The sequence below is a fragment of the Lagopus muta genome, chromosome 3, assembly GCF_023343835.1.
Source record: "Lagopus muta isolate bLagMut1 chromosome 3, bLagMut1 primary, whole genome shotgun sequence".
Classification (NCBI taxonomy): Eukaryota; Metazoa; Chordata; class Aves; order Galliformes; family Phasianidae; genus Lagopus; species Lagopus muta.
This window is the reverse complement of record NC_064435.1, coordinates 40045676-40055144: the sequence shown is the minus strand read 5'-3', so window position 1 is coordinate 40055144 and position 9469 is coordinate 40045676.

The following is a 9469-nucleotide window of genomic DNA, read 5'->3' as shown; positions in this document are numbered from 1 at the left end:
CATCAGTAATAAAAGTAGACTTTAACAGGGTGGTTTATGATTGTCATAATATTGAAGTCTGTTAGTGAGAAGTTTGAATAGCACTATTTCAAAACCTAAATTACTTTTTTCTATTTGTTTTGTTTGTTGTTTTTTGTTTGTTTGTTTGTTTTTTAAGCTGTGAATGTCAGTATCTTTCTATCTACTAGCTTAATTCCACAAGCAAATATAGTAGAAATACATTTTCTGTGTAAAGCCAGGACAAATTAATGAAAAAGGTTTTCATTCCACCTTGTATATTGTTTTGACTAGCATATATTTTTTTGTTTATATTAGCATTAAGGTTACGTGTCTTTCTAATTATTTCTTGTTGACACAGAATGGTAATCTCTACAAACTGCAGGTACAAATACATTTTCAGTTGACTGGTTGCAAAGTAATTATCAATAAACAAAATCTATAGCTACTGAAATAGCACAGTTCCAACAGCATGAAAAACAATATATTCTTCCTGTTGTTTTTAAAAACAAATATTTTTACCTGGAAACACATGCAAGCAAGTTGCAGAGGATTAGAGGGATGTTTCTAATTTTTTTTATAAAATATTATCATTTTCTGCAGGAAACACTGATGCTTTGAATAAAATTTTCAGAAAAGTTTCTATTCAGGTATTAAGCTGAATACAGTACTAATCAAGAGATAACAAAGATCTCCATACAGTTACATCAATGGAAACTGAGAATAAGCTTACAGAAATATCTATATAAATGATGGAGCATAAGTTAAACCTTTTGAATGATATATTTGACTTCAAAGTAAATAATATCAGAGCTTAATTTGTATTTTTAGTTTACTCTGAACTTAGATGTTTATTTTGATTGACTGCACATCTAACACGTAATGGCCTATCAAGAAACTTTTTTTGATTTCTTTCTTGCTTTAAAAATATTTATTTATTTGCTCTTCTCTAAGGTCATTGTCTTTCTTCTCTTCTTTCACGTATTCCTCTTCCTCTCTTAAATTCAACCAACAATCACATATATGTAGATAGAAAAAATTAGAAGTGTTTATTCAGGAAGAATTAATTCAATGTAGTATGCAGTTCTAGAAAGAAGGGATCTTTTGCTGTTAGTCATGGTCAAGAGTCCTGTTATGAAAGAGAACAGTTGAAGTCAGTGAATAAATCTTTAAAACATAGTGACATTTCAGATTAGAGGTTGTCATTCCGTGCATGTCACTGGGACCAATAGCATCTTTGTTATTGCAGAAAGCATTGCTCTCATGGATGTCTCCTATTCTGTCAACTTAGAGTGTAGTTCTTGCTCAAATTCTGCTTTGACTTGGAGTTACCTAATGTAATTGTTGCAAGGCACCAGGCTGATTTTCCAGAACATTGGACCTTTAGGAAAACGATAATCATTTAATTAGTATCCCCACTGCTCACCAATAAAGTAGTTATTTAAGAGTTTCTATCATGAGTTTGGCTTTAGACTGGAAGCACAGAATTAAACAGAAGCTTCTCATCATGAATGTTTTATTTCTGCAGGTAACAAGGAAGTTCAGGTAAGAAATTTACAGGAAATATCTTGCAAAAAATTTTGCAGTTCACGGGGATAGAAAAAATGTATATTGTACCCCATGTATATTAATAACTTAAATAGCTAAAATGTATATTAATAGCTTAAAACAGGGACATGGTCTAGAACAGAACTGTTCATGATGTGATTGGTTGTTGACTGCTTCTAGTCTAGAATCCATGTGTTCTTCCTCCATTTTTCTGTGAGCTCCTATTGTTCAACAGCAGTAGGTTACAGGCAGTTGTTGGCAGTGCAGCTTCAAAGTGACTGTGTAACACAAATCAGAATCTGAGATTCATAAATAACACATTGCAGTAGAGATAAGAAACCAGTTAGTATCTTTCTTTATAGTGGTTTACATGACTTCCAGATATATGGAGATAAACTATATACTGTTACTCATAGTATGACTATTGAAAAAACAGCAGATCTGTGGGTTACAGAATCACAGGATCACAGGATTGCAGGAGTTGGCAGGGACCTCAAGAGATCAATCATGTCTTGTCCAGCCCTTCTGCTAAAGCAGGTACCCTACAATAGGTGGCACAGGTAGGCATCCAGATGGATCTTGATTATCTCTACTGAAGGAAACTCCACAACATCTCTGGGCAACTTGTTCCAGCGTTCCATCACCCTCACTATAAAGTAGTTCTTCAGCATGTTGATATGGAACTTCCTGTGTTCAACTTCTTGGCCATTACTCCTTGTCCTGTTGCTATACACCACTGAAAAGAATCTGGCCTCATCCGTTTGTTTCCTACTCCCTTTAGATATTTATGAACATTTATCAGATCCCCCCTTCACCTTCTTTTTCCCAGGCTAAACAAACTCAGGTCACTCCGCCTTTCCTCAAATGGGCTCTTTATCCTCTTAGTTGCCCTCTACTGGACTTCTAGGAGAATCACGTCTTTTTTGAACTGAAGAGCCCAGAATTAGACTCACTTGGCCACAAATATGGCCTCAACTAGAGGACAATAGAGGGGGAGGATCACTTCATTCGACCTGCTGGCCAACCTCTTTCTAATGCACCCCAGGATACCATTGGGCTTCTTGGCAACAAAAACACACTGCTGGCTCATGTCAATATGTTGACCATCGGAACACCCAGGTCCTTCTCTGCAGAGCTCATCTCCAGCAGGTCATCCCCTAACCTGTACTGATGCATGCAGTTATTCTTCCCCAGGTGCAAGACTTTACATTTGATTTTGTTGATTTTGTTAAACCCATCAGGTTCCTTCCTGAATTATTCAGTCAAGCTCTGGCATTCAGCTGTAGATCCTTTCAGCTTGACCATGACATTGTCTATCTCCAACAATGATAAAAAGGCTGTTAGAAAGACATCTAAAATTCTCAGCATATTCTTTTTTGTTGCTGTATTCATAAAATGAAGCAAACAGTTATCATTATGACCAAAGACTCTATTTTCTATTCCTCAGAGTTGAAACCATAGAATCATAGAATCATATCTTTTTTCTAGGTGTTGTTCAGTCTGAGGAAGTCTAGAACATCCCTTCCCATCCCCAGAAAATCCAATAAATATTTATTGTTGGCATTCTGCTGTTAAAATTATGTCACAGTTCTTCTGACTAGTTTTTGGTAATAACTAGGTATTATAGTGAAAGTAGAAATTGGAAGACAAGTGCCTTCAAATATGGCTAACTACATTTTTAAATTTACTTTTTTGTTGTCGTTAAAGAAAGCTTCTTGTGCAGCATTTAGTTCACTAACACACTTTTTTATATATGTCCTCTGGACATCAGTTACTTATAACTAAAATATATTGCCTTTAAAATCTTGTCTCAGTAGTAATCTTTAGGCATTCCCTCTGTGTAAACTTCTTAATCCACCTGCTTACAACTCTTCGTAAGAATTGCTAAGCATTAATGGTGATTTGCTGACTACTTCCTGTCCTGAAAATTAAAGAAAGTACTATACACAAGACACATGTGATTGGGGTCACTACTGTAACTGTTTTATTAACATAATTAAATCTCAGTCAATTACAGTCACTAAGCCCTGTAGTACAACTAACTGTGGTTGTATTGCAGTACAGCTAACTCTTCTGAAAGTAATTTAGATAAAGATTCTTGTTAAATTCTATTTTCATCTGCTACTGCTCTAATAAAAAGATGTTTTCCTGAGAGGAATTGCTTTGAAAATTCTCCTATTGTTTCCATCCCTCAAGTAGAGTAATACTGTACCTATGGCGAGTCAAGTCTCTACAGAGCATTTAATGTAGTTACTGTTTATGTTCACAATGAAAATCAGCAAAATGAAAGGCATATTTAGAACACAAACATAACTATCTTCTTCAGCCTACATCTTTTCAAGTGTTTGTTTATGAGGCTAGCTGTGAAACTTCTCTATTCAATCCTTCTCTTTATGCCTGCAAGGTACTGATCAGAAGGTTGAAATTCAGCCATCAAGAATGTCTTGCAGCAGGAAGAATCTGCCATTTGATCTTTTCCTTTATTCCATGCTGTGAGGGAATTGTTTCATTTTAACAAAGTGAAAAAGTACTTAGTTGGCAGGTATTTAGTTAATTTCAGAAGGAAAAAAATAAACAACTAACCAATAAATCTTTGAAATGTAACCAGGAAAGAAGAAAGATATTTAAATAACTAAATAAATGTATGTATCAAATAAAAAAAAAATATTATTTTCTCTACTTGCTGTTTTCATATGATTATTTTCATTAAATGAACAATCATATCAGACTTGACAAACAGATAGAAGGTACTTGTATCTATGGAAACAATAATTTTCACCTTCAACATTTCATTTTTAAAGCTTTGCATGCATGCATACCTAAATTCAAGATATTTTTATATCCACACAAAGGTGAAAAATCATTGATAAATTGCATTATACCTTTCAGTATTTTTACACTGTTCATTACACATTATAGTTTTCATATCTAATATGAAGAAAGGTGTTCTGTTTTGCTTTTCAAAAAAATTAGTTCATGCCTCCATTTTATCTAATGTCAGCCAAGCACAGGAAAAAGGGAATAATACCTGCTCTAGCAATAATATCATGATGACTTACAGAGCTAATGTTTTCTTTCCAAAATTACTTTTCATTTGGCTGGAAAAAGCAAAACATGTTTTACATGGTAGTATTCTCTTTACGCTTTTGCATCATGACTATCCATTTGAAAGCAAAAATGTATTTTTATATATTAGTGAGCCAATATTACCACACATTATAATGTTTAAATGGTTAAATTGAATATGACTGCAGATGGACCCAAACTGATAAATGCAATAGAATAGTATTCTTAACAATATAGACACAGTGTTCACAGCTGGGATTGAAGAACATGTCTGGGTTCAAGAGTCTTGTTTTCTTTTTGCACCTTTGACTTCTTATTGCAGCTGAATTTCTTCTACATCAGAACCAAAAATATGTTGAAGGAAGTAAAAAGTGTATTTTTCATCTGAAAACCAAAAATTCTTTATGTTATAGAAGAATATGAAGCTGCTCACTCATAGCAGATAACAGATCTTTTGCCACTTGCAAGAAACTGAACATTTTTTTATCAGACTCTTTGAAAAGTAACATGAGCAGAAGTGTATTTAAGAAGAAACTCTCCATTGAGGAGAACAACTGACAGAAAAGCAATCTGCTCCTTCAGAATTCTGTCTTGCTGTATTTGATTGTTTAGAAGAACTCTCCACCTTAACTTTTCCCAAAATTTCTTTAGGAGAAAAACAATGTTGATAGCACACCAATGTTTTAGATGTTGCTGAGCGGTGCTTTATGGAGCCAAGAATGTTTCAGCTTCTTGTACTGCCACGCCAGTGAGGGTCTGGGAGGACACAAGGATTTGAAGGGGACAGAACCAGGATAGCTAAGCATCAGTCAGGGGATGATGATACACTGCACACTGCACTGAGCATCACTTGTTCTGTAAAAATATATTTACTAACTTTACTGTTATTATTTTCCTTTTCTCTTCCTTTTCTGTCTCAGTATATAGTTTTCATCTCAACCCACATATTCTACATTGTTTTTTTTCCTATTCTCTCCCTCATCCCACTGGGAGCAGGAAGTGAGCTCAGCATGGTGCTGAGCCTCCTGCCTGGTTAAACCACAACAGCTACTTTACTTCATACTCTAAATAATGTCCTCCTTAGTGCTAATTGTACAGAAACCTCCACCTACTCTAAGAAGAAAATCAGGTCAGTTAAACTGAGAACAACATATCTGCTCCAGGGAAAATATATGAATATGGCTGTACGGATAGATACAGGCTGATGCACAGATAAATATTTACCTCCATATCTTTAGGGATATACAGACACAAATACATAGCTATATGTACGTACATGCATAAATATTAAATTTTTATGTACTTATTTCCATGCAGATATAAAGTCCTTATTTTTCACTTAATGCATCAGTGGTGGCCTTTAAATGATGGAAAAATTTTATTTCAGTTAATAATGGATGATCTTGTAGAATTTGCTGTTCCATTTGACTTTGCCAAAAGGCAAATGAAATGATCTAGCATGCCAGCTTTCTCACTATTCACACAATATGAACATATATAAAAGCTGTTCACAACACTAGCATTTTTAAAGTATAGAGAAATGAATAACTAGTGTTGTTGTAGAGAAATGAATAGCTTATTTACATTTATCCAATAGTAAAAAAAATCATTTTCATGTGCAAAACCAGTTCACACTGTGTAGCCTCTTTGCAATCATTAGGGCTGACAACAGCAGGACTAGGGGAAATGGATCCAAGTTGAAGGAGGGAAGATTTAGGTTGGATGTTAGGGGGAAGTTCTTTACTAGGAGAGTGGTTAGGCCCTGGAACGGGCTGCCCAGGGAGGTTGTGGATGCCCCGTCCTTGGATGTGTTTAAGGCCAGGTTGGACGGGGTCCTGAGCAACCTGATCTGAATGTGTATGTTTGGTGGCCCTGCTAGGCAGGGGGGTTGGAACTACATGATACTTGAGGTCCCTTCCAACCCGGGTGATTCTGTGATTCTGTGATTTCTTTATTTTTAATTTTTAATAACTATTTTAAATAGGACTCAAAGTAACAGGCCAAATAAAATAATTCATGGTTCAAGTCTAGATCATCAGAAATGACAACAATAAGACAGATGGAATATTTTTGATCATTGTTTCAGATAACTGAATCTTTAGAATTTTTAATGCTTGCTACTCACGTTTTTTAACAAATAGCAACTTACCTCATCACTCCCTCCCCAATGTATTTATTATTAATATGCTCATCTTAATAACTTCTTATTATATTTTGGGTGAATATGGTTGAATTAGTGTCCTAACTAGTTCAGGGAAAGTTTACTTTATAAAGATCAACTTCCTATCTTACAATTATTGTGTACCAAGCTATAGATTTGGAAGGGAGGACATTAAATTGTATCAATTATTATACTGTGCAGAAAATACACTGAATATTGTGAGAAGGATGTAGTACAAAGTGCTGCAGCATAGCAGTCGAGCAGAACTATGGAAACATTCTTAGAGATTATTTCTTCATTGTCAAACTTGATTCTATGAAGAAGCATCGTGTCCATGTACAAACAGAATAATAAAGACAGTGATTTTCTATCCTGAAATTGCAGGGAAGCAAAGCAATCCTTTGAATTTGCACTGAAAAGAAAGAAATATGTTTTTTTTAAAAAAGCAAAACAAAAATACTTTCCACTTATCCTTCAATCCTTACTAGGAATCATATATCCAACAATCCTTACTTCTTAACTCCATTTATAATGATTTTAACAATTTTAACAATTTTAATTGTTACCAATATGCAGAACTGAATAAATAAAATAAATAGGCATTTTAACTAATTACTTAATAAAAATCACCTCCCTTAACCTGCTGGCAATGCTTTGCCTAATGCAGCCCAGTACACCATTAGCTTTATTTGTGGCAAGAGCACATTGCTGGCTCCTGTTCAACTTGGTGTTCACAATGACTCCCAGGGCCTTATTCGTAGAACTGTTTTCCAACTTGCAGATAACCCCAAAGTGTCCGATGGTGTTACTCCCTACATTCAGTACTTTGCACTTCTCCTTGCTCTACTATCAGAGCATTTATCCAGCCTGTTTCATTTCACTTACAAAGTGTCTTCTGCGAGTTGCTGAAGCATGTTACAAAGAACAAAATCATATGCTCACAGGAAAAAAATGTAAAAAATGATTTTTTTATTCAACTGTATGTGCACAGTGAAGGATTTCAAGGTTTCTGTCTCTAAATTCTGCCTCAGTAATTGTGATAAGGAGTTTTATAATCTCTTCTAGACAGTATGTCTAATCATTGTCATCTGCTATTTACAAGATTCATTCCATGAATTCTTGAATCTCACCACATATTTCCCTTCCCTTCCTTTTCCTATTATAAACTAAGCCTTATTGCTTTAAATGAATTAGAGAAGGTAGAGGAACCTGATATGGCATGTCAGATGCTAATCTTTGACATTCAGCTGAAAGTATTAAAATGTTCTGCTGGCACACATGAAGGAACAGAGAGTTTTGTTTAGACAAGCAAATATTTTAAAGGATCTGATTATTGCTTGCTTGCCATGATTTTGAAAACAGAAGCAGTCTGTGCAACAAGCAATCTTTCTGGCACCTCAGGGAACATTTGTTGGTCATCTGCTTTAAACGCATGAAGTAAGACAGCAAATAGCTGTACACAAAATAGGTCTTTCCATATCAGAGATGAATGAATTGAAATGTTGGGAAGTACTTTTTAATTCATTCTTATTTACTCATGGCTATGAGAGATTATTTATTTATTTGCTTGTTTATTTATTTGTAAAAAGTAACAATTAAAAGAGCTGTATTGGTTATTTAGACTAAAATTGATGTAATCTTAAACGTTGAAATTGGTCAGCTAAAGGACACGAAAATGGGTAGAGAATAGTGCAGAAGAAAAATAAACCAGATTATGAGTGCAGTAATAGAAGGTAAAATATAAATGTCAGTGTTTCCTACATTGAGAGTACATGAAAAATACAAGGATATAAGGAATGCATATATGAGAAGGCAAAAACTACAACAGCAAAATAAAAAATCCCACTGATCCAAACAAACAAACAAAACCAAAAACAAGTGTCAGTAGATACTTAAAGGTTACAATTACACTTTGAGAGATTACATAGTATGTTTTTTTCCATAATTTTGATATTTGGAGTAGAAAATTTTTTAAAAAAATCAGTTTACTTGCTAATAGAAGTTGAAGACAGGCTTATGAGTAGTTTCATAACATTCTATCATGATCAAGTTTGTTAATGCCTCCCAGATATATCAACTCTTCTCTGTTTTTACTTAAATATAAGACTTTGAGTGTCTCAGATATATTGCAGGAACAACTAGCCTGCATATGGGACATGTCCCATGCTCTGGTTGGGAGAAGAACCATAGCAGCATCTCTTTACTTTTTTTAAATTAAATTTCAATCTCTCTCAGGCAGAATTAAAAAAAATTTAAGGACAGCATGTTCTACATATAGTATTTTAGTGCCTGCAGGTCTGGTGACCATTTTTTTTGGCCTTTAATGAACAAAGTCATGAAATCATATATATAGGAATGAAATCATTTCTGTGAATCTACTTTGCTCACAAGACTTCAGGAGAAATTTATATAAATGTATCCATGTATATGAACACATCTATCTACGGAGGTTGTAAACTTCCCCCTCTTTTGTTTAAAATACATAAGCATTTTTAGTGGACTTCAGCACTACTAGGGAAGAAGTTTGCATGAACAAACAGTATCTCCTGCATAATCTTTTTCCTACACAGCTTTCAGCACAGCTGCTGATATGACATTTCATAATGCCATAGGAGTCAACTGTTCTTTTTAAAAAATGATAATCAAGATGACTTCTAATGTCAGCTACTTGTGTAAATTCATCCATTTACATTATTT